The 26,006-nt window shown below is 44.5% G+C and overlaps 1 protein-coding gene across 2 annotated transcripts in view; it reads left to right on the top strand.

Annotated features, from left to right (window-relative positions):
* The window catches only part of LOC106584023 (low-density lipoprotein receptor-related protein 8), a 263,488-nt gene that overhangs the window by 1,899 nt on the left and 235,583 nt on the right, over positions 1–26,006 (top strand). The gene's annotated exons all lie outside the window — the stretch shown is intronic.

Raw genomic sequence — 26,006 nt, forward strand, 5'->3', positions numbered from 1 at the left:
ACATTTACAAGCTTGTCTAACATTGATTGGCTACAGATTATAATTATTGGCGACAACACTCGTTGGGAAAGAGATACGTTTTTCTTAATGAGCAGTGCAACACATCTATCAACATAGCCTTTGTCCTGATGGAAGTGAGTTGATGTTGTTGTTATTTGAAGGAAGTGCCCTCAATTACAAAAAAAGGCCTACTGTGCCACACACGGGTCAATGACAGAGATGCTGGTCCCCACAACCAGCATCTCAAACATGACCCCGCTCTCCCTCTCGTTCCCCGACTTTAAACCTGCCCGCCAGAGTGGGAAGAGACTGTCTCCCCGTCTGCTCTCCCTCTATCTAGTCATTCCTCTACATATAAGCTACTTAGCTTCTCTCTGTATTTCAACCTTTGTCGCTCTCGCTCTCTTTTTCTGTCTCTCTCCATCTCACCCACTCCTCCTCTCTACTCCTCGGGACTTGTATCCCCTTGCCAACGAGAGCTGGGTGGCATTTCATAGGGCTGCCTCCCAGGTCTCCTGTGCTATGCCTGGTGCTTTAAAATGCCAGGGTCTTCGAAAGGCATGCATGGCAGACAACCTGGGAAGAGAGGAGCGGAGAGTGCCAGCGCCATGCCAAGCCAAGGAGGCTGTGCCCACTTGTCTTACCCCCACAAAGGGCATCAGCTGACAGGTTGGAGATAAATCCAATGGCACGACTGGTTGCCAAAGCGATACCCTCTGGCGGTGCGCCAAGCTCTCCAGCAGATGCCAGTGCTGCTTGCAGTGGCTCCCCAAGCCCCACATCGCCAGCTAAAAACACAACACAGGAGCGGGGGAGAGAGGAGGAGAGAAGCAGAGGGGAGAATAAAGGAGATGAGAACAGAGGAGAGGACATGGGTAGAGGAGAGGGGAGGGTTGGAGAGAAGGGCAAAGTAATTCATACTGGTAAACAAAACCTGATGTGCCAGAACAGCAGTGGCCCCTGACATTTTGTCTCGCCCCATAACAATCGGTGCTCTACAACCAGCGCACCACCTCTGGGCTCCCTGCCTCGCCAACCCCATCCCCTCTCACACCTTAAGCCTGGTCACAACACTGCCAAGAAGCTAACTTAGCCCAGTAACCTGGCCCGGCAGCCCTGCACCTATCTCAGGCAGCACACCTCTCTCCCTTTCTCCTGTGCCACTGCCAATATGATCCGTCTCTGTCTCAGTCTCAGTGCCAGGCCCCTGTCCCTCTCCACAGGGATTACCCACAAGCCTTCTCCAGTATTAGAATACATGCTGCTAGATTGGGTGTATTTGGTGCGTGTCTCTCCTCATCCCTCCCTCCTCTCCTGCAATTCCCTCTTTTCTCCCAGTGTCGTTCACACCAGCCTCAGAGGGGATTCCGCTCCTGTTGCCCCGAGAGACAGAGAGGGGAGGGAGGCCACACCCCTCCTTATCAGGTGTGTGTGTAGACACACAGACATAGAGAGACACATAAAACATAGAAAAAGATTCAAACTTTGTCTGGGTTATTTCAGTGCAGTACAATTCAATACAAGATCAACCCTGGGTATTTAGTTGAATTTGAACTTTAAAACAGTTTTCTAAACAAGGCCGCTCTGAATGATATCGGATGATGCCAGTTATGCAAGGGTTTTATTTATCCTCCTGGTGTGAAACAGATGCCCCCCCCCACTGTCTGGCCCAGTCTCAGCCCCTGCTCCGGTCTCAGTCTCACAGGAACACAATAGAACTGAGTGTGTCTGAGACAGAGACCTACTCTATTGTAGCCAGGGAAGAGCTGTCCACAGATTAGACATAAAACGCACATTTCACGCCTCTCGCTGTGGGTAAAGCTCGGCCCAGGCAAACGAACACGCGCGCACACAGTAATGCCAGGAGAAATGCCAAACATCACATCATACCCTGGACTCAGACATGCAAGGAAACATCCTGGAGAGCTAACCTCCTGTAGGTTTTCGCTCCAACCCCAGTTGTAACTAACCTGATTCAACTCATCAGCCAGCTAATTATTAGAATCAGGTGTGCTAGATTAGGGTCGGAGCGAAAACCTACAGGACGGTAGCTCTCCAGGAACAGGGTTGGAGAGCCCTGCTTTACGACAACAGCCCATTTTGGGGTCATACTTTAATGGCAACACATCAGGTCAAAGGGCAGGGTCTGCATCAATTTACCCTGACCCTGTAGGAATCCTGTGTTACCACTCAGACCGATGAAACCTACCCAACTATTTTCAAAGGCTGGTACGCTCTGTATGCGTTAGAGCTCTTCAGTACAGAGAAGAGTAGAGGCATGCATGGAGGCTGCACGTCTCACACCCACGCTAGCTCTAGGTCAGAGCTGACATGAGTCCTCATTGTAGCTGGCAGTAAAAACATCATGGCAGTAGAAATGTGTGTGTGTGTGTGTGTGTGTGTGTGTGTTGAACAGAGACTGGTGTCGTACGAGTCAGCCCTGGCATTTAGCCCGCTCGCACACAAGTACACGCACACACGTGCTGGCACGAGTGCATGCTCGCACACACGCCTCCCAAAGTGGGTGTCTGTCTAGGAGAAAACAAAAAAAGGTTTTATGTGGGCAGCAGGTGCGAAGGAATAGACTCCAGATTGTGCTGGGACACACACTGCGGCAGGATAGCTGGATACTTCAGTCACACGCAGAGACGGGTAGTATAGGAGCCATGTCCACCTACAGTAGCGCTGCACCGGAATGTCAAGCTGAGCTACCTTGTTTCCTGCATGTCTACCTGTTTGTGTGCAGTCACAGCATCGTCCCCCCCGTTGCACTACTATCCCTGGTCCTGTCATTATTGAGGAGAGGATGCTTTCCTCTCGGTATCCCAAACCACATTTGAAGCAGAACTGACCCCCCCCCCCAGAATAGCTGTCTTCAATAGTATCATGTTCTACTACAGTGCCAATACCTTCCTCTTGTGAATGGGTTTGGGTGTTGCAGTAGTGTTATTGAATTATAGTAGAGTTCAGTTGTGGCCTTAAGGTCGAGGTCTTCACGGGTTTCACCCGATTACCCGGGACCCGACCACCCGGGACCCGACCGGGCTGGGTCTGAAATTCTGTAGTTGTCCCTCGGATCTAATTTGATTGTCACTGGTCTCGAGTATTAGTAATTATAACTGCTTTGCCGGTAAGGACCCGTACAGATCCGAATGCGACTGCTGCAGTGTAGAGAGAGAGAGAGAGAGAGAAAATGGTCTCTTATGCCGCTGCGCAGGATTTTCACGACAGGGGCGCGTGTAGCTTGTTGTTGTCGACCCAATCACAAGACATCAAAGCGGCAATAGCCTCTGGCTCTGTGTGTGCCTTGGCAAGCACGTTAGGAAATCAAGGATGATGGAATGAAAATGACAGAAATAAAAGTTCAATGAGAAGGATAGGGTACAACGACCAATAGCCAACAGGTAGGCTGTTACTTTATACTCTGAATGGAGCTGTTGTTGTAATTGCGCAGCTAGGATGGGGGGGGGAAAGCGCAGCCTATATAGCCTAAATTAGCCTACCCAGCGAGCTTCACTTCTCGGGTTTGATGCAGTCAGAACAGGTGCTATGTAATCAGATTGGATGATACTTAACCTAGCTTTGGCAGCTACAAGTTAGTAACTAGTGCGTGTCGGCTTCGTTGCTGCTGTCTCTCTCTCCCTCCTTCCCGTTGCCTGCTACTCTCACACACACACACACACACACACACACACACACACACATGCGCGCACGCTGTACGGCCCCTCCCCCACCGACTCGAGCTCCTCGGTTCTTCTATGCCTCAGCTAGCTTCTACAATAATAGCTTCAGTTTATAAAGTAGCAGAAAAATTGCCTTTCCCTCATTCAGACCGGGTCTGGACCCGCCCGGGTCTATATGGGTCCGGGTCTGGTTGTCCTGTCTCTCTCTCTCACTCACTGCTGCTGTTGAGTGTGGGACTGTTAGAATAATGGCCTTGTATTGACACGGTGTGTATTGTAATTCGGACGGAATTTAAGAGAGGCTATGGGATCTACAGACCCTGTGTGTTTGTGTGTGTGTGTGTGTGTGTGTGTGTGTGTGTGTGTGTAGTTCACACTGTCCATTTGCATAGTTATAATCCAATTAGTGTGTGTCTCAGCGGGTGAGAGCTTGAGAGGCGAGTGTGTGTCTCGCTCGGTGTGTGTGAGAGAGAGAGAGAGAGAGAGAGAGAGAGAGCGCGAGTGGGCCGTCTGTGTGTCTGCCTGAGGACAGAGAAGATCATTACTCTCTCTGTGCTTTTCACCATCTCAAATATTATGGGAAAAGGAAAAGCGATTCAGGGAGCTGTGAAGCCTCTAGCTCTCTCTATATCTCTGTCGCATTCTCCACGAGGACACATTCATCATCAACAGGATGCTCTCTCTCTCTCTCTCTCTCTCTCTCTCTCTCTCTTCCTCCTCTCTCCCTTCTTCACTCTCTCCACGCCCTCCCTCCTTATCTACACTCTCACTCCTTTCACTGATTTCACCCCTCTATCCTCTCTCCCCAACCCACTTCTCTCCCTCCCTCCCTCCCTCCCTCCCTCCCTCCCTCCCTCCCTCCCTCCCTCCCTCCCTCCCTCCCTCCCTCCCTCCCTCCCTCCCCACTCCCCCCTCCCGCTCTCCCCTCCTCTCCACTCTCTACCCTCTCTCCACTGTACCACTCCACCTCTAATCCTCCTTTCTACTCCCTCAATCCCTCCTCCCTCAACCTTTCCTCTAGCCTATTCCCCCCCCCTCTGTCCCGTCACCCCAATCGGCCCCTATGGATTGCACGTGAGTGCTTGGGTCTCTAGCCTGCCATTGATTTGCCAGTGGGCTGCTCTGTGGCTGTGGAGGTTGAGGTGATTTATAGGGCTGTGGGTCTGTGCTGGGGGGAGAATATTTCACGGGCCTTTATGGGCTGTCTGCGTACTAATGAGAATGGTCCCTGCCACAGGAGAGAAACCTGGGTCATACTGGCAGTGGCACAGCAAAGCGGTATATACGGAGGGAGAGCGGGGAAGGGGAGAGAGAGCGACAAAAGGGAGAGAGATGGCTGGAGAGAGAGAGGAGAAACAGAGGTGAGACAAACAAAGTGAGACCGAGAGCGACGGAGAAGAAGAGAGGGGAAATGAGGGTAGAGAGAGACACACACACACACACACACACACACACACACACACACACACACACACACACACACACACACACACACACACACACACACACACACACACACACACACACACACACACACACACAGATAGAGGAGCAAATGTGAATATCACAGGCAGACTGGTAGACTGGTGTCACAGGCAGAGCCTGGAGCACGGTAGACTGGTAGACTGGTGTCACAGGCAGAGCCTGGAGCACGGTAGACTGGTAGACTGGTGTCACAGGCAGAGCCTGGAGCACGGTAGACTGGTAGACTGGTGTCACAGGCAGAGCCTGGAGCACGGTAGACTGGTAGACTGGTGTCACAGGCAGAGCCTGGAGCACGGTAGACTGGTAGACTGGTGTCACAGGCAGAGCCTGGAGCACGGTAGACTGGTAGACTGGTGTCACAGGCAGTCAAGGCGTTAACATAAAGGTTTGTCTTTTGGGCCTGTCAATCAGGCTGCTCTTTCCACCAATAGACACATGGTTGACCTGGCCAACCGGCCACAGGCTACTGACATGGAGAGTAGAGGAGAGGCAGTCTCCTCTAGTGTAGAGTTCCCCAAACCCTGTTCCTGGGGGGCTCCCCCTGGGTGCACGTTTTGTTTTTTTGCCCTGGCGCTACACAGCTGATTCAAATCATCAAAACTTGATGATGAGTCGGTTCTTTGAATCAGCTGCACACCCAAATGTGCACCCACGCAACCCAATTCAGGAAACCCCGACTAGAGTGTTTACCTGCAAGGGTCAATGTGAACCACCTTTTATCAACTTGCGTCAGCGTTTTCTCAGGCTTTGAGGTAACAATGATGGACAGCAGAATTGTGTTGGACAGTAGTGGAGCCCTCATAAAAACCTCTCTTTCTCTCTCTAACCTTTCCTTATTCCCCCCCCCCCCTCCCCTCCCCCTCCCTCCAAAGCCCAGTGAGAGAAGGGTGTAACCAGGGGAATATGTGGTTTCTTTTCTTTCCTCTGATTACCTTGTTTACCGTCAAGCCGGATTTTCCTCTCTGCCGTGGCCCGACATTGCACCTCACCACAACTCCTCTCTGCCTGCGCAAACTGACATATTGTTCAAAGTCAAACTCCCGGCACAAAAATCCTATTTTCTCTTCCTCTCTCCGTCTTGTTCGCTCTGTTGTTTTGTTTCCATTTGATCTCCCCAGCGCCTGACAGGCTATCATCAGCTAATCCCTTACACAGATTAGGGAATATCTTAATGTGACTCAGGTTTATTTACATCCCCTGTTATAATCCTGTTTTTCATGACCAGTTCTCGCTCTGTAGTCAGAGTGCGAGGGGGACCGCTGCGATGCAGACCAACATACGCTCCACTAAGAACACTCATGAATTAAACATAGATACCTCTAAAGGTATTAAATCCGTCTGCTAGACGTAATAGCTAGCTTTCTGTTCGGTGACAGAGCTACGGAGCACAGCGCCCTGTTTCTGCTGCATGTCATTGTCAACCGCAAAGTTTGTGTTGAAGTCAAACAGAGGTAGGTTATTTTGCTGGCCTTGTCCGTCCGAACGTCCCCCCCCCCCCTGCCTATGTGTTCTGAGTTAGTTTCAGGGCCATAGGGCCATGACTAGCCATTCAATCTCCCTAGATGTCTGCTTTTCCAGGCCGGTCCTTGCCGAGGGACAGTAAAGGCTTTGATGGTTTGGTATCTCTGCACTAAGATCTCCGCTCAGCGCGGCGCCAACACTAGCGTCACACAGCCACAGCCTCTCATAATTAAGCACACACACACACACGCGCACACGCGCACACACACACACACACACACACACACACACACACACACACACACACACACACACACACACACACACACACACACACACACACACACACACACACACACACACACACACACACACACACACACACACACACACAAGCGTGCATCCTGTTCACCTGTGAAGATTCTGTACCTTTTTTAGAGTGGATGAAATCCTATTGTGTCTCTCTCTTTATTTCTTCCTCCCTTCCTCCCTGCCTACCTCATCTCTCTTACCTCCAGCTAACTCTGTAGCGGATAAGGCTGTTTGCGTCGATGACAATTACACCTTCCGTACATATCTCCTCTATACACCCGTAGCAGGGTTCTCGCTAAGCTCCCAGAGCGACTCTTTACCTTGAGGGGATTTTGCTTGTCATGCGTTGCAGTGAGAGCGACGACGAGGCGGCCTAGATGCCCGCCCCGGTCCTCTTTGATGGTTTGCAGCGCTCACGACCCGGTATTCGAGACATTGCGTGGCGACGTCATCGGCAGCCCTGTTGACTGTGCTGATCCGAGCTGAGCCGATATCTTAACACGCTGTAACAAGCTCCTGGGGCACTTTATCATTGGGGTGGGGTGGGGGGGGGGTGGCTGGCTAACGGAGAAAAGGGGTTGAGGGAAAGAGTGATAGAGGGGTGTAGATGGAGAGATGAAGAGCCACAGAAGATATTCAAGCCTTGGGAGAAAATCAGGCAGGCCCAAGAAGACGTGGATTTCTCGTAGGTAAATATCCATAGGAGAGGAGGACTGTGTGTACACCCCATCCTTTCTCCATCACTCCCCCATCCTCAGCCCCATCACTCCCCCATCCTCAGCCCCATCACTCCCCCATCCTCAGCCCCTTCACTCTCCCATCCTCAGCCCCATCACTCCCCCATCCTCAGCCCCGCTGATCTCTCCTCAAGCTCTCTCGCTCTCTCTCTCTCTCTCCTTTTCATCCGCTGCTTCATGGGGTCTGTTTTCAATGTGTTTACCCCATCAGAGTCTCCCCCCCTGCCCTCTCTCTATTCAGACCTCCTGCCCCTGCGTCAGTGGGAGCTGACGCTCAATATACTCTACACCGCTATTACTGAGAGACCCACGTTCCTCCGCCTTACACACACTTACTGAGATTCACAGATAATGGTGTGTGTGTGTGTGTGTGTGTGTGTGTGTGTGTGTGTGTGTGTGTGTGTGTGTGTGTGTGTGTGTGTGTGTGTGTGTAGTGCATGCTTATCCGTGTCTGATGGCCACTCTGTTTATGCCCTGTTGTTGTCGATAATGTTTTGTTTTCTTTAGAGAGCGCCGTCCCTAAACTGCATTAAGATTTTATAAGCTATTTGACGATGCGCTTTAACATCCCTCTCACCCTTAAGAAGTACCTCTCTGGGGCCAGCTGTGCCGGCCGTGCTAGACTGAGACCTTTACATATCATTACACTGGCTTTAATGCAGCAGATCACCAGAGTCTGCGCTCTCTCTCTCTCTCTCTCTCTCTCTCTCTCTCTCTCTCTCTCTCTCTCTCTCTCTCTCTCTCTCTCTCTCTCTCTCCCTCTCTCCCTCTCTCCCCCTCCCTCCCTCTCTCCCTCTCTCCCTCTCTCCCTCCCTCTCTCCCTCTCCAGTTATCAAGTCTGTAGGTGAGTACAACGACCTGACCGTCTGGCAAATTCATACATTCATAGCATGATGGTCACCTTGGTCTATTTCAAATGATATCTGTGTTGAATGTTTGATGTTGCACCTGGCCACTTGGTTTCTCATGCAGAATGCTGTGTGGGTTGTTGAAACTTCAGTAGCGTGTCATATCGGGGGAGCAGCTCTATTCGGTTCTGTTCCTCTTTGTAGCTCCGCCACAGACATCAGCGCGCAGCACGTCAGCGTTTACCATGCTCACCCCACTTCCTTCTCTTTCCCCTCCTCCTCCTCCTCCCGTGACACCGCGGTGGACTGTTCTGCGTAGTTGCTCCCGTCCGTCCAGGGTCCTGTCTGAGCGCAGGTGCTGCTTTCTGCTGCTTTGATGCCCATGAATGCATGTCAGCTGTAAGGTGCCTGCCTACCCACTGCACACAGGTGCACTCGCGGCTCCCCCCCTCGTCCTGTCCTGAATCACACAACTTTATTTAGAACCAATCCATTTCATCCCAAGACCCCAGGGAGGGGTAGTCGGTGGGGGGGGTGGGGGTAACTGACCTCATTGAACACGTTGGTCACTGTCTGATCTCGACACACTCAGACAGGCATTCATGCGTGGCGCACATACCCATGCACCCATTTATACATGCAAATATGTACGCACCTATGCACACATAGGTACAGTACAAATGCACACAGTCACATGCACACACACTATGCGTACAAGCCTACACAAGCATGCATGTACGCAGGTTGATACAGCAGCTGTTGTTGACCGTAAAGAAAAGGTCTTGTTATTGGCTTTAAACCAAGATGGCCTGGGATGGAACGTCTGATGCGGTCATTAAAGGTTTTGTGGTTTAAGTCTGTTCATTATCTAGGATTAGTCTGCGACAGGGCTAGGAGAGAGAGAGAGAGAGAGAGAGAGAGAGAGAGAGAGAGAGAGAGAGAGAGAGAGAGAGAGAGAGAGAGAGAGAGAGAGAGAGAGAGAGAGAGAGAGAGAGAGTCATTTAGGGGCAGCTTTAGTTTTTTTCCCATAAGCCACCTCTCTTTGCTCTTCCCTTTGGTTTTCATTCTCTTGACTGAGAGGGAGAGAGAGGCGTTGAGGGTGATATGCAGTGCGGTACAATCAAACAGACATGCAATTCCCTACCCCTCTCTCTTGCCCACTTAGTGTTCAAAGTCACATTGTTGTATTTTGACTGATTTGACATTTAAATAGTGTTTTCATGTGTGTGGGTATTGAAACAGCTGTGGCTGACTGCTTCTGCTCTTCAAGGTGAGGGAACACGAGAACTGATGCGCATCAAGAAATAACTGCGATAAACGCACTGCAAAACCATTTAAATCGATACATTCACTCGGCAGAGGTGGTTTAAACTCCACTCTAAAGTTGACTTTGCTTATGGAAAACCGTATCTAGTGAGTTAAGGGTTGCACGAATGCTCAGCTGTTGGGTCTGGAGCTCCGCTTAAATGGAAACATTAAATGGAAGTTATGGAACTCCCTCGCGTGCTTCTGTTGTGGGGTAAAGTTCACAATGAAACTGACATTAAATGTGGAGAACGATTCCCCGCCCCCATGCTCCAACAGTGCCTCATGTGGTGCACTCCGAATAATACAATAAAGGCAGAAGGTTCTATAGGTCTCTCCAGTATCATAGAAAACGTCTCAAAAGTGATATCCATAAATCTGTCAATTTCAGGCATGTCCAAAACATGTGTAATAAAGTATCAGGAGCCTGCTTACATCGGTCACAAGTGGGATCTATTTCTGGTCTAATCTTGGATCATTTTGCCTTTGACCAATGCAGCTGATGAACTACTTTTAAATTGAATTACAGCGTGTCTTAGACATATAGATGAGGAATGTGTTCTCTGAAGCATACTCTGTCAAGTTTCGTCTGAGAGTTGTTCACCTAAATCCTCTTCCCATTGGTTCTTAAGAGAGTTCAGGGAATCCAGATTGGTATATTGGTATAAAGTATAAGCCTTTGGTATAAGGGTTCACTTTAAAAATATAATCTAGAAGGTAGGTAGGTGGACGTGATGGGAAGTGATTAGAGTATGAAGATACAAAACTACGCAATTGCAGGTATCTAAAGAAATGGGATCTAGGAATTTTGATTTTTTGTACTAACTGTTCAAAAGATGCTAAATCCATATCAGTGAGGAGATCCCTTTTCCAGACCAGATATGAAACACCCTGTCTAATATGATGGAGAGAATGTATGGTTTTTTAATAATGGGGCAGAAGTTGAGCATTCATTGAGACCAAACGATCGCCTGAACTGTTTTATTTTAACAGTGTTAATTCTTCCGCCCCAAAGAAAGAGAGGGTAAATCCCAGAGTTCAAGATCCTGTTTCAGGCGGAGTATCAAGGGAGGCAAATTGGCTTTATAGAGATTTATGAAATTGTGTGTGACCCAAATTCCCAAATATTTCAATTTCTGTGAAGTCACTCTGAAGGGCACATGACTAAAATAAGTTTGCATGGCAGAAGGATTAATAGGCATTAATTCACTTTTTTGTAGATTAACCGTATACCCGGATATTTTACCAAATGTCTTTAGTAGAACCTGGATCTCTGGAATACCAGTTAAAGGGTCAGACATATATAATAGCATGTCATCCGCACAGAGTGAAACTTTATGCTCTATGCCCCCTCTTCAAATACCTTTGATAGTGGTGTTATTACATTTTGGTATGGCTAAAGGCTCAATTGTGATGGCAAACAGCTGAGAGGATAGAGGACAACCCTGTCTTGTCCCATGTTGAAGTTGGAAATAGGTTATTATTTGTGCGCACTGCAGCCATAGGGGAGGAGTAAAGGACTTTGATCCAGGACATAAAATTGGGACCGAATCCAAATTGTTTGAGAGTATAAAATAGATAATCCTACTCCACCCGATCAGTGATAACAATATCTCTGGAGTGTCAGATGAAGAGGAGTTATAAAGTATATTATAAAGACATCTGATGTTGAAAAATGATTGACGATTTTTAATGAAACCAGTTTGATCTGTAGAGATAATGGAGGGAAGGACTGACTCAAAACGGCAAGCAATCATCTTAGAAAGTATCTTTACATCGCAATTCAGTAAAGAAATTGGCCTATATGAACCACACACAAAAATACATGCTTTTCTCATTGTTAAGGGTAAAGAGTTTGAGGAGAATTATTCCTCAAATACTGAATGCAAGAGAGGAGAGAGTTGATCTGAGAAATGGCTCTGAAATCCGTCGGGTCCAGGGGATTTACCCCACTGAATAGATTTTATTGTCAACACAATCTTTTCTACAGAGAACTGTTCTTCTGATTCAGCAGCTATCTCAGGGTCAACTGTAGGAATATCTAAGTTCTCAAAGAAGGTATTGAGTAAGGTAGTATTACCAGCGGTTTCCGAAGTGTATAATTGTGAGTAAAAGTTATGAAAGCATGAATTTACCTCTAAATGATCAATACATTTGTTACCCAGCTCATCAGTTATCTCAGATATGGTTTGATTTGCTAGCATTTTCCCTGATTTCTCTCCATGTTCACAATTTTTGTATCGAGAGTTACTAATTAGATTTTCAGCTTGTCGAGTTGAAAGAAGAGCAAACTCTGTCTGAAGTGTCAAACATTGTTTTAGTAAATCTGCAGATTAAGAGTGTGAATATGCCATATCAAAATCATTTTTTTTATTTGTAAGTTCCCGTAGGCGTTGAACATTGCACTTCCTTAATCTTGCGCTGTACGAAATAATCTGGCCCTTTAGATAAGCCTTGATTGATTCCCAGACTGTTGCAGGAGATAATACAGGGGTTTTGATTAAGCTTGAGAAATAGCTCAATTTCAGATGATATAAAAGCAACAAAGGTTTCTTCTGATAGCAGTAGTGAGTTAAGCGGCCAAGGTAGATCATTAGGCTGTGTATTTGGAATAAGTGGTTTCATAGCAAGAGGAGAATGACCCGAAATGACTATAGCTTGGTAATCACACTCCGCGATAAGTGGCAGAAATCTATTGTCTAGGAAAAAGTAGTTTGTAAGTTAGGTCTTATGAACTGGTGAAAAAAAAGATTGTGGAAATTCCACGTATTAGATATGTCATATGTTTTAAGAAATAGCTGAATTGTGGATACTGCCTTTGATGAAGATGATACCTTAGGAGAGCTACGATCCAGATTGGACGACAGTACACAATTCACATCACCACCTAGTATTAGGTGGTGTGTGTCCACATTTGGTAATCGAGAAAGTACATTTGTGATGAATGAACAATCCCAATTTGGTGCATAGATATTAGCCAAGATAACAGGTGTATTATACAGTCTTCCTACTACAATAATGAAACGGCCTGCTGAGTCTGCCTCTACACTTGACATTGCGAATGGAATGTTTTTACTCATTTAAAATGATTGCTCCTCTAGTCTTAGAATGAAAATTGGAATGATATGATTGACCAATCCAAAGTGCGCAGATGTGTATCCAGAAGAAAGGCGATTACCACTTTAAGGGGATTTAAATGAGAAAGAACCCTTTTACGTTTCACTGGGTGATTTAAAGATTTAACATTCCGGCTAGCAAAAGTGATCGAGCAACCAGCTGTCGCTCTCATGATATTAGGCCTAGCCATGTAAAGTCAGGTGGGAAAAGGATATATGCCAGATTACAATAACAACCGATCCATTACATTTGAAAGAAGAATAAAAAAACATAAACAAACAATACTCTGAAGTTTGGTATGAAAAAGAAAACCCACCCTGGTTAGCTAATAGAACAAGGTAGCCGCTAATCACCACGCAAAGATATCCTTACATAATGTGCTAAACCTATCGAGTAGAGAGCCCTGCTGAAATAGGGAAGGATTTTAAAACAAGTTGCGCATAATAAATAAATAGGAAATACTCATTTGCAACCCAAAACTAGGCTGTTTTAAAGGAAAGTATCGAACATTTTAGCAATACCACTAAGTTAGCAGCAATGTCTTTAATGAAATGACGTAACCTAATAATAGAACTGTGCTTTATCTACCCTGGATACGGGAACCATCGACAAATAGAAATGAGTAGCTTCATGGTAATAAAAATAAAACGTTAAAAGGAGAATTGACTCATCAGAACTAAGGCACTAACGTTACCTAATAATAACAATATCAACTGATACCACTAGCAACGCTATACAGTATCTACAAAAGAGAGACTGAGTCTGCAGTGTTAGACACATTCGTCCATTATCCTAATCGCCAAATAGGTAAACATTCAGCCATTTGCTTCATCCGACCTCGGTAGAATGTTCGCCTTTACGTGGCCATCACCTTGTGGGGGTCTTGGAACTCTTTGCCGTTGTATGTTATACGGAGCCGGGCAAGAAAAGCCAGACCATACCGAACATCGGTCCGTTCATGGAGCAGACTCTTGACATCATTGAAAGTGGCACGGTCACGGGCAACGCTGGGGGCATAGTCTGGGAAAATAGATGTATCGCTGCATCGAAGTGGGCCAAATTCTCTGGCACGCCAAAGAACATCAATACAATCCTGATAGTAGTGTAGTTTAGCCACAATGACGCAAGGTTTTCCGTCAGGCTTTCTTACTTGAGAGCTGATATTGAATCTTTGCATATAACCTTGTAAATGTATGCATTGTTCCCTAAGGTTAAGGCTAGCCACATCAGTTTTGAGCTTCTTAACTGTGGTTTGTAGTGTAGTCGTAGTCTGATCATGTTGCCAAGCCTTGTTCCATGTCGGAGACACTTTTCTTAACTGTATCCAGTTCAGTACGAACCATTGCTGTATGCTTAGTGAGTTCATTCTTGACTGCTTGTAAGTCCTCATTGAGCGCCTCCTTGAGTTTCGACTTGAGTATAGATGAAATGTCCGCTCTGAGGGCAGCAAGAATCTTGGCCTTCAAATCCTCTGTGTTAATTTTTTTGCCGAGCGGAGGGGAGGAGCCACGGCTCCCACTTGTTCAAAACAAAAGTTAAGATGAACAAAGTAAAGCATGTCATTTAAAGGCTGTGTTTCCTAGTTCTTTTTGGGTCAAAGCACAAAGAAAGTATTAAATAAATGCAATTTCAGCAGGAGCTCGGAAAAACGTGACCTACTCCATGGCTTGCTCACTAGCACCCCCAAAATGAAGTCTGTCCATGTGTTCCTGGCGCAGAGATTTTGAGAACCTCTGTCCAACTTTCATCACTAAAACTCTCGGATTTATCTATACAGAGTTATGCATATGCACAAAAGGGATTTATTTACTATCGATAGCAGTCAAATGAGTTAAATTGACATCCTTTAATGGAAAATAATCTGGTGAGTTTTTAATAAGGGTACATTTTCTTTTCTCTTGCGACATATGCGACATATGCAAATTCCTTTATTACGTCACGAGAGTGATTTATTTCAGCTTTTATTAATTTCAACACATTCCCAGTGGGTCAGAAGTTTACATACACTTAATTAGTATTTGGTTGCATTGCCTTTAAATTGTTTAACTTGGGTCAAATGTTTCAGGTAGCCTTCCACAAGCTTCCCACAATAAGATGGGTGAATTTTGTCCCATTCCTCATGACAGAGCTGGTGTAACTGAGTCAGGTTTGTAGGCCTCCTTGCTCGCACAGGCTTTATCAGTTCTGCCCACAAATTTTCTATAGGATTGAGTTCAGGGCTTTGTGATGGCCACTCCAATACCTTGACTTTGTTGTCCTTAAGCCATTTTGCCACAACTTTGGAAGTATGCTTGGGGTCATTGTCCATTTGGAACACCCATTTGAAACCAAGCTTTAACTTCCTGACTGATGTCTTGAGATGTTGCTTCAATATATCCACATCATTTTCTTTCCTCAAGATGCCATCTATTTTGTGAAGTGCACCAGTCCGTCCTGCAGCAAAGCACCCCCACAACATGATGCTGCCAAACAGTTCCATTTTTGTTTCATCAGACCAGAGGACATTTCTCCAAAAAGACTCTTTCCCCATGTGCAGTTGCAAACCGTAGTCTGGCTTTTTTTTATGGCAGGTTTTGAGGCAGTGGCTTCTTCCTTGCTAGGCGGCCTTTCAGGTTAAGTCGATATAGCACTCATTTTACTGTGGATATAAATACTTTTGTACCTGTTTACTCCAGCATCTTCACAAGGTCCTTTGCTGTTGTTCTAGGAATGATTTCACTTTTCACACCAAAGTACGTTCATCTCTAGGAGACAGAACACGTCTCCTTCCTGAGCGGTATTGACCGACTGCATGGTCCCATGGTGTTTATTCTTGCATACTATTGTTTGTACAGACTTGTGGAGGTCTACAATTTTTTGGCTGATTTATTTTGATTTTCCCATGATGTCAAGCAAAGAGGCACGGAGTTTGAAGGTAAGCCTTGAAATACATCCACAGGTACACCTCCAATTGACTCAAATGATGTCAATTAGCCTATCAGAAGCTTCTACAGCCATTACATCATTTTATGGAATTTTCCACGCTATTTAAAGGCACAGTCAATTTAGTGTATGTGAACTTCTGACCCACTGGAATTGTGATACAGTGAATTATAAGTGAAATAATCTGTCTGTAAACAATTGTTGGAAAAATGACTTGTGCCATGCACAAAGTAGATGTCCTAACCGACTTGCCAAAACTATAGTTTGTTAACAAGAAATTTGTGGAGTGGTTGAAAAATGAGTTTTAATGACTCCAACCTAAGTGTATGTAAACTTCCGACTTCAACTGTATGTATGTATGTACTGTATGTATGTACACTGAGTGTACAAAACATTAAAAACACCTGCTCTTTCCATGACATAGACTGACCAGGTGAATCCAGGTGAAAGCTATGATCCCTTGTTGATTCCACTTGTTAAATCCACTTCAATCAGTGTAGATGAAGAGGTGGAGAAAGGTTAAAGAAGGATTTTGAGACAATTGAGACATGGATTGTGTATGTGTGCCATTGAGGGTGAATGGGCAAGACAAAATATTTTTACGTGCCTTTAAACGGGGTATGGCACACCGGTTTGTGTCAAAAACTGCGATGCTGCCAGGTTTTTCACACTTAACAGTTTCCCATGTATATTAAGAAGGGTCAACCACCCAAAGGACATCCAGCCAACTTGACACATTTGTGGGAAGCATTGGAGTCAACATTGAAGCTATTTATTTTTGTTATTTATTTACCCCATTTTCTCCCCAATTTCATGGTATCCAGTTGGTATTTACAGTCTTGTCTCGTCACTGCAACTCCCATACAGACTTGGGGATGTGAAGGTCGAGAGCTGTGCTTCCTCTGAAACACAACCCAGCCAAGCCACACTGCTTCTTGACACAGTGCCCACTTAACCCAGGAGCCAGCCACACCAATGTGTCAGAGGAAACACTGTGTCAATGTGCACTGCACCCAGCCCGCCACAGGAGTCGCTAGAGCGCGATGGGACAAGGACATCCCTGCCATCCAAACCCTCCCCTAACCCGGACGATGCTGGGCCAATTGTGCTCTGCCCCATGAGTCTCCCGGTCGCGGCCGGCTGCGACAGAGCCTGGACTCAAACCCAGAATCTCTAGTGGCACAGCTAGCACTGCGATGCAATGCTTTAGACCACTGCGCCACTTGGGAGGCCCGAATTGAAGCTATTCTAAGTGCAAATTGTCTGTGTGTTTGTACACATGTAGAGCATATGCACGTGTGGGAGAAGAAAGAGCGTGTGGGCGGAAGGTTATTGTATGCCTGCCAAAGGGATTCTGATATTACCTTATTCCGTGGAACTGCACAGCTACTATCTCATACAGGTATATAGTGGGAAGAGTGGAATGTTCTTTATAGCCGTTATTAATGACCAAACAAGTAAAAGCACACCCTAAACAGTCCATTTAACCCATTTGGTTCCACAAAACTGATGTCGTTGCGGAACCCGATGTCATAAATCCACAGATTTTAATTTTATTGGCCATCTGCCTTTTTGTTCTCTGAGAAATGGACTGTGTTAATTAATGAGAAAATAAGAAGGGGAAGAGAGGGGAAGAGCGGGAGATATAAAGGAAGAAAGAGGTAGAGAGACAGGAAACGAGGTAAAGAGAAAGAGATCCCTCTTTTAATTAAGATTCCTCACAGTTTGCCTGGTTAATTATTTTCACTTCTGCTTCGTCAGGAACTCATCAATATTTAATATTGCACAATATCATCCTGTCAGGAGCCCCAGAATCGAATTTCCCACTATTCAATATGTCAGGTGCCAAGAAACTGACATCGTTCTTCCTTCCTATGTGTAGGATCTTAATTTGACCCATTTCTCACAGCAGGAAAATAATCCTGCAGTTACAGGAAATGTGAATTATTGTGTAGATTATAATTAATGGGCATTTATGTAGGGGTTGATACATGTTTAGTTAGGGCAAATCAAATCTGAACTTTTTAAAGTGGAAATTACAAACGTTAGAAGCCTTTTAAACTTTTAACAAGTTGCGAGTCTCTCGCACCTGCTGAGAGAGAGAGAGAGAGAGAGAGAGAGAGAGAGAGAGAGAGAGAGAGAGAGAGAGAGAGAGACTACCACACCAGATAAAACAGTGGTGAAGAGGAAGATTAAACATACGCTGTTCCCTTCATCTTCCAGCGAGTGTACATCAGGGGTGGCGGAGCTTCACTAAGCTGAGGAATGTAACGTTAATATAAGTGAATGAGTTTAATGACCCACCTCATCGAAGCCTATTTTTCTGCTCCGCTCGTCAGAATAGAGAGTTAGAAATACTGCTGAATTACAGAACAGATAGATTGGCTCTGGCGCTCTATCATATTTCCCTTCCTTTATCAAAGAAAAGAGAGACCAGGATAGAGGAGGAGAGGACAGGACAGACACAATGATTTGGCTAATCAGAAAACCCACTTGTGTAGTCAGTCACAGTCAATCAACATTAAGTTCGATAACATGTTAAATTCCTATTGAGCTTTTCACTGCTGAAGCACTCAGAGGTACCTCAGTTACCACTGTAATATGTGTGTTTCGAGTGGATTCTGTTGGCCTTCATTCAGTTCAACACACAGTCCCATTACACGTGCAGGTAGGTCTTTAAGGGTATATAAAATGCTAACATGGCTAATTGATACTAATGAACGCTAGACTCATACTTACTAAATGACTCTGAACAACTATGGGTATGCTGCTGTTCGTAGGTAGGTTGCGATGGCAATCTGTACAGTCAGTGCTTTTTAATTAATCAATGCTTTACTTCCTTGTGTCTCGGATGGTAGACACAGGATGTGGGGTGTGTGTGTGTGTGTGTGTGTGTGTGTGTGTGTGTGTGTGTGTGTGTGTGTGTGTGTGTGTGTGTGTGTGTGTGTGTGTGTGTGTGTGTGTGTGTGTGTGTGTGTGTGTGTGTGTGTGTGTGTGTGTAAGTTAAATGTTGTGTTTGCTCTCATGTTTCACGTAATTCCCCCTAAAAATATTAGGAGATTAGGAAAACATACAGTACCAATCAAAAGTTTGGACACCTACTCATTCCAGGGTTTTTCTTTATTTTTACTATTTTCTACATTGTAGATTAATAGTGAAGACATCAAAACTATGAAGTAACACATGGAATCACATAGTAACCAAAAAAGTGTTTTATATTTGAGATTCTTAAAAGTATCCACCCTTTGCCTTAATGACAGCTTTGCACACTCTTGGCATTCTCTCAACTAGCTTCATGAGGTAGTCACCTGGAATACATTTCAATAAACAGGTGTGCATTGTTAAAAGTTAATTTTGTGGAATTTCTTTCCTTTTTAATGCCTTTGAGCCAGTCAGTAGTGTTGTGACAAAGGTAGGGGTGGTATACAGAAGATAGCCCTTTTTGGTAAAAGACCAAGTCCATATTATGGCAAGAACAGCTCAAATAAGCGAAGAGAAACGGTAGTCCATCATTAAGTCATGAAGGTCAGTCAATCCAGGGAATTTCAAGAACTTTGAAAGTTTCTTCAAGTGCAGTCGCAAAAACCATCAAGCGCTATGATGAAACTGGCTCTTATGAGGACCGAGTTACCTCTGCTGCAGACAATAAGTGCATTAGTTACCAGCCTCAGAAATTGCAGCCCAAAAAAATGCTTTACAGAGTTCAAGTAACAGACATATCTCAGCATCAACTGTTCAGAGGAGACTGCGTGAATCAGGCCTTCATAATTGAATTGCTGCAAAGAAACCACTACTAAAGCACACCAAAAAGAAGAGACTTGCTTGGGCCAAGAAACACGAGCAATGGACATTAGACCGGTGGAAATCTCCCCTTTGGTCTGATGAGTCCAAATTTGAGATTTTTGGTTCCAACTGCCGTGTCTTTGTGAGACGCAGAGTAGGTGAACGGATGATCTCAGCATGTGTGATTCCCACCATGAAGCATGGAGGAGGATGTGTGATGGTGTGGGAGTGCTTTGTGGCTCAGTTGGTAGAGCATGGTGTGTGCAACACCAGGGTTGTGGGTTTGATTCCCACGGGGGGCCAGTACAAAAAAAATAAAAAATGAAAATGAAATGTATGCATTCACAACTGTAAGTCGCTCTGGATAAGAGCATCTGCTAAAATGTAAATGGTAACACTGTCAGTGATTTATTTAGAATTTAAGGCACACTTAACCAGCATGGCTACCACAGCATTCTGCAGCGATACGCCATCCCATCTGTTTTTAGCTTAGTGGGACTATCATTTGTTTTTCGGCAGGACAATGACCCAACACACCTCCAGGCTGTGTAAGGGCTATTTGACCAAGAAGGAGGGTGATAGAGTGCTGCATCAGATGACCTGGCCTCCACAATCACCCGACCTCTATCCAATTGAGATGGTTTGGGATGAGTTGGATGGCGGAGTGAAGGAAAAGTAGCCAACAAGTTCTCAGCATATATGGAAACTCTTTCAAGACTGTTGGAAAAGCATTCCAGGTGAAGCTGGTTGAGAGAATGCCAATTGTGTGCAAAGCTGTCATCAAGGCAAAGGGTGGCTACTTTGAAGAATTAAATAATATAAAATATATTAGGATTTTTTTTACACTTATTTGGTTACTACATGATTCCATATGTATTATTTCATAGTTTTTATGTCTTTAATGTTATTTTACAATGTAGATAATAGTTAAAATAAAGATAAACCCTTGAATTAGTAGGGGTGTCCAAACTTTTGACTGGTACTGTATGTGTGTGTTGGTGGAATATGGGAATGTGTGTGCTCTTGTATGTTCTCAGCATATTTTTCTGTAAAAATTGTACAGTGCAATATTCTGTGTCTTTAGTATGTGTTGCTTGGCTACAGTACTGTGTCATGTAATGTTGGACCAGAGGAACATGGATTTAGGCTTCTTACCGACAGTTAAGTGTTCCCAAATCAATTCAACAGTACAGCACACTTAGCTTCTGTGGAAATAGAAGCAGTATATTTATTGATTGCATTTTGTTAACTGTGCTCAATATTGTGGCAAATGTCTGGCTCTCTGAGGGTGTGATAAGGGAAGACAGTGTCTTACATCTTGATGGAACGGTTATGAATGATGATGGATCTGGAAGATGGCCAACCTGTTATGGTTTGCCACTGTAGGTCTCCCAGAGGGATTTTCCTTTCTATACTGTGTGTGTTAAAATGTGTGTTGTGTGTGTGTGTATAGTGCCTTCAGAATGTATTCACACCCCTTGACTTTTTCCACATTTTATTGTGTTATGGGCTGCATTTTTTGTAACCAGCCTACACACAATAGCCCATAATGTCAAAGTGGAATTAGGTGTTTAAAAAAAACATTTTTACAAATGTATTAAAAATAAAAAGCTGAAATGTCTTGTCAATAAGTATTCAACCCCTTTGTTATGTCAAGCCAAAATAATTTCAGAAGAAAAAATGTGCTTAACAAGTCACGTAATAAGTTGCATGGACTGATTTTTGAATGGTGGCTGCATCATGTTATGGGAATGCTTGTAATTGTTAAGGACTGGGAAGTTTTTCAGAATAAAAAATAAATGGAATGGAGCTAAGCACAGGCAAAATCATTGAGGAAAAGCTGGTTCAGTCTGTTTTCCACCAGACACTGGGAGATTCATTCACCTTTCAGCAGGACAATAAGACTAAAATCTACACTGGAGTTGCTTACCAAGAAGACAGTGAAATGTTCCTGAGTGGCCGAGGTACAGTTTTGACTTAAATTTACATAAAAATCTAAGGCAAGACCTGAAAATGGTTGTCTAGCAATGATCAACAACCAATTTGACAGAGATTGAAGAATTTTGAAAAGAATAATGGGCAAATGTTGCATAGTCCAGGTGTGGACAGCTCTTAGAGACTTACCAAGAAGGACGCACAGCTGTAATCGCTGCCAAAGGTGCTTCTACAAAGTATTCCTTTCATTAACGGTTAGATACGCATCTAGATACATGGGCTCCGATACGATACAGGAATGATACATTTTAGTTTTAAGTGATTTGTTTTGATTAGGTCAACGAATTGATGCGATTTGATTCAATACTATACGATTGGGATGCACTAAATTATTATATTTTAAAAAAACATTTTAGTCATTTAGCAGACAATTTTATTCGAGCGACTTACAGTTAGTGCAGCAAAGTCAGAGCTGGGGGGGGGGGGGTGGTTGAGTCAAGTGCAAGTGTTGGTTTATGATTTTTATTTTGTTTTTGGGGGGCAGAGTCGGTGATTATTTAAGATACTTTTTGAGTAGGTTGGTTATTAGGTGCTTTCAGAAGATGGGCAGGGACTCTGCTGTCCTAGCTTCTGGGGGAAGCTGGTTCCACCATTGGGGTGCCAGGACAGAGAACGGCTTGGACTGGGTTGAGCGGGAGCTGCCCTCCCATAGGGGTGGAAGGGCCAAGAGACCAGAGGTGGAGAACAGAGTGCTCGCGTTGGGGTGTAGGTTTTGAGCATAGCCTGAAGGTAGGGAGGGACACTTCCTCTTGCTGCTCTGTAGGCAAGCCCCATGGTCTTGTAGTGGATGCAAGCTTCGACTGGAAGCCAGTGGAGTGTGCAGAGGAGCGGGGTGACAGAGGAGTACTTGAGAAGGTTGAAAACCAGGCAGACTGTAGCGTTTTGGATAAGTTGCAGGGGTTTAATGGCTCCAGCGGGGAGCCCAGCCAACAGCGAGTTGCACAATTCCAGACGGGAGATGAGAAGTGCCTGGATTAGGACCTGTGCCACTTCCTGTGTGAGGTAGGGTGGTACTCTACGGATGTTGTAGAACATGAACCTGCAGGAGCGAGTCCCTGCTTTGATGTTTGCAGAGAATGACAGGGTGCTGTCCAGGGTCATGTCAAGGTTCTTTGCACTCTGGGAGGGCCAGGCTTAGGAGTTTTCAACCGTGTTGGAGAGGTCTTTGAGTGGGCAAGCCTTCCCCGGGAGGAAGAGCAGCTCCGTTTGTTGAGGTTGAGCTTGAGGTGGTGGGCCTTCATCCAAGCTGAGATATCTGCCAGGCATGCAGAGATGCGTGTCAATACCTGGGTGTCAGAAAGGGGGAAGGAGAAAAGTAGTTGAGTGTCAGCCGCATAGCAATGATGGGAGAGACCATGTGAGGATATGACGGAACCGAGTGACTTGGGGGTCACCAGTAATAAAATAAATACATGAACACATTCATTTTCCATTTTAAATGAACATCTGCTGCTGATGGAGCTCATGAGCTGGGCCTGTGAGCTGAATCTGTCTGAGATTACTTCTCTAAGCTGAGCATCTACCACCCCACTATCAGATTAGGGGTGGGGGCAATTCATTATTTTTCTCTCCTCACTTTTGATCTGAAATTACCATCACCCATTGATTCACTTGAAATGTTTGCAGATAAAAAATGTTTTGAGCTTGTACAATGTCAACATGTGTCTTTAGAAATTAGTATGGCATTTAGACAGTTTATATATTGAAGTTATGGATTTTAACGTCGTCACATCTAGAGGTCGACCGATTAATCGGAATGGCCGATTAATTAGGGCCGATTTCTAGTTTTTATAACAATTGGTAATCAGCATTTTTGGACACCGATCATGGCCGATTACATTGCACTCCACGAGGAGACTGCGTGGCAGGCCGACTACCTGTTATGCAAGTGCAGCAAGGAGCCAAGGTAAGGTGCTAGCTAGCATTAATCGTATCTTATAAAAAAAGGTCAATCTTAACATAATCACTAGTTAAATACACATGGTTGATGATATTACTAGTTTATCTAGCTTGTCCTGGGTTGCATATAATCGATGCGATGCCTGTTAATTTATCATTGAATCAAAGCCTACTTCGCCAAATGGGTGATTTAACAAGCGCATTCGCGAAAAAAGCACTGTTGTTGCACCAATGTGTACCTAACCATAAACATCAACGCCTTTCTTAAAATCAATACACAAGTATATATTTTTAAACCTGCATATTTAGTTAATATTGCCTGCTAACATGAATTTCTTTTAACTAGGGAAATTGTGTCACTTCTCTTGCGTTCTGTGCAACAGAGTCAGGGTATATGCAGCAGTTTGGGCCGTCTGGCTCGTTGCGAACTGTGTGAAGACCAATTCTTCCTAACAAAGGCAGCCAACTTCGCCAAACGGGTGATGATATAACAAAAGCGCATTTTTCGAAAAAAGCACAGTCGTTGCACGACTGTACCTAACCATAAACATCAATGCCTTTCTTAAAATCAATACACAGAAGTATATTTTTTTTAAACCTGCATATTTAGTTAAAGGAAATTCATGTTAGCAGGCAGTATTACACTAGGGAAATTGTGTCACTTCTCTTGCGTTCATTGCACGCAGAGTCAGGGTATATGCAACAGTTTGGGCTGCCTGGCTCGTTGCGAACTAATTTGCCAGAATTTTACATAATTATGACATAACATTGAAGGTTGTGCAATGTAACAGCAATATTTAGACTTATGGATACCACCCGTTAGATAAAATACGGAACGGTTCCGTATTTCACTGAAAGTATAAACATTTTGTTTTCGAAATGATAGTTTCCGGATTTGACCATATTAATGACCTAAGGCTCGTAATTCTGTGTGTTGTTATATTATAATTAAGTCAATGATTTGATAGAGCAGTCTGACTGAGCGGTGGTAGGCAGCAGCAGGCTCGAAAGCATTCATTCAAACAGCACTTTACTGCGTTTGCCAGCAGCTCTTCGCAATGCTTCAAGCATTGCGCTGTTTATGACTTCAAGCCTATCAACTCCCGAGATTAGGCTGGCAATACTAAAGTACCTATTAGAACATCCAATGGTCAAAGGTATATGAAATACAAATGGTATAGAGAGAAATAGTCCTATAACAACTACAACCTATAACTTCTTACCTGGGAATATTGAAGACTCATGTTACAAGGAACCACCAGCTTTCATATGTTCTGAGCAAGGAACTTAAACGTTAGCTTTTTTACATGGCACATATTGTACTTTTACTTTCTTCTCCAACACTGTGTTTTTGCATTATTTAAACCAAATTGAACATGTTTCATTATTTATGAGACTAAATTGATTTTATTGATGTATTATATTAAGTAAAAATAAAAGTGTTCATTGTTCATTCAGTATTGTTGTAATTGTCATTATTAGAAAAATATATATATATATATATATATATATATAAATCGGGCGATTAATTGGTATCGGCTTTTTTTGGTCCTCCAATAATCGGTATCGGTGTTGAAAAATCATAATCGGTCAACCTCTAGTCACATCCCTAGTTTGCTGGTTATTTTGTCATTGATGATCTTTCTACAGTGAAGTAGTATTTTCCAGGATAGAATAGCAGAAACTGTTTTAACAGCTAGGTCTGTACAACATAATGATTACTGATGCAGTTTTCAGAGGACGAGACTGGTAGTAGTACAGTGTGTGTGTGTGTGTGTGTGTGTGTGTGTGTGTGTGTGTGTGTGTGTGTGTGTGTGTGTGTGTGTGTGTGTGTGTGTGTGTGTGTGGGTGCGTGCATGTGTGTGTGTGTGTGTGACTGGGAGTAGTAAAGTTAGCGCATGTGTCGTGGCGTGAAATAGCCTGTCAGCCCAGATACTACTCCTGGTGTCTACCAGTGCCTTCCACTAGAACCCGGCTGGTACTGATCTAATGTCTGTTTTAGAGACCACATACAGACTGTGGATAGGGGTCAGTGACTCCCTTTCTGTAATAACATGACATGTTAGACTGCCACACAGTGCTTAATCGGCATGTATTGAGTGTGAAATGCTGTTGTGACCGTTAGAACCAAACTATTGTCTTGTGCTAGGGCTGGGCGATATAGCCAAAATATCATATCATAATATTTTTGAAATTTTTTTGACGGTATTTGAAGGTATTTTATGTTTTTGAATAATAAAAGTTCTAAATATGCTTTGAGTAGTGCATGACCCTAGGGTGGCAACACATACATTATAAGTGATTTTGATGGGGCTTTCTCCATTCTAATTGTTGTAGTGTTCAATCCAACTTCAAACAAAAATAATTTTCAGCATTTTCATACATTTCTGCATTTCCTGCCCTTTTGTTATAATTTCCACACTGTGCCACGCAGGGCTGCATGATATGGGCAACAAAAC

The sequence above is a fragment of the Salmo salar genome, chromosome ssa23 (assembly GCF_905237065.1).
Source record: "Salmo salar chromosome ssa23, Ssal_v3.1, whole genome shotgun sequence".
In the NCBI taxonomy this organism is placed as follows: domain Eukaryota; kingdom Metazoa; phylum Chordata; class Actinopteri; order Salmoniformes; family Salmonidae; genus Salmo; species Salmo salar.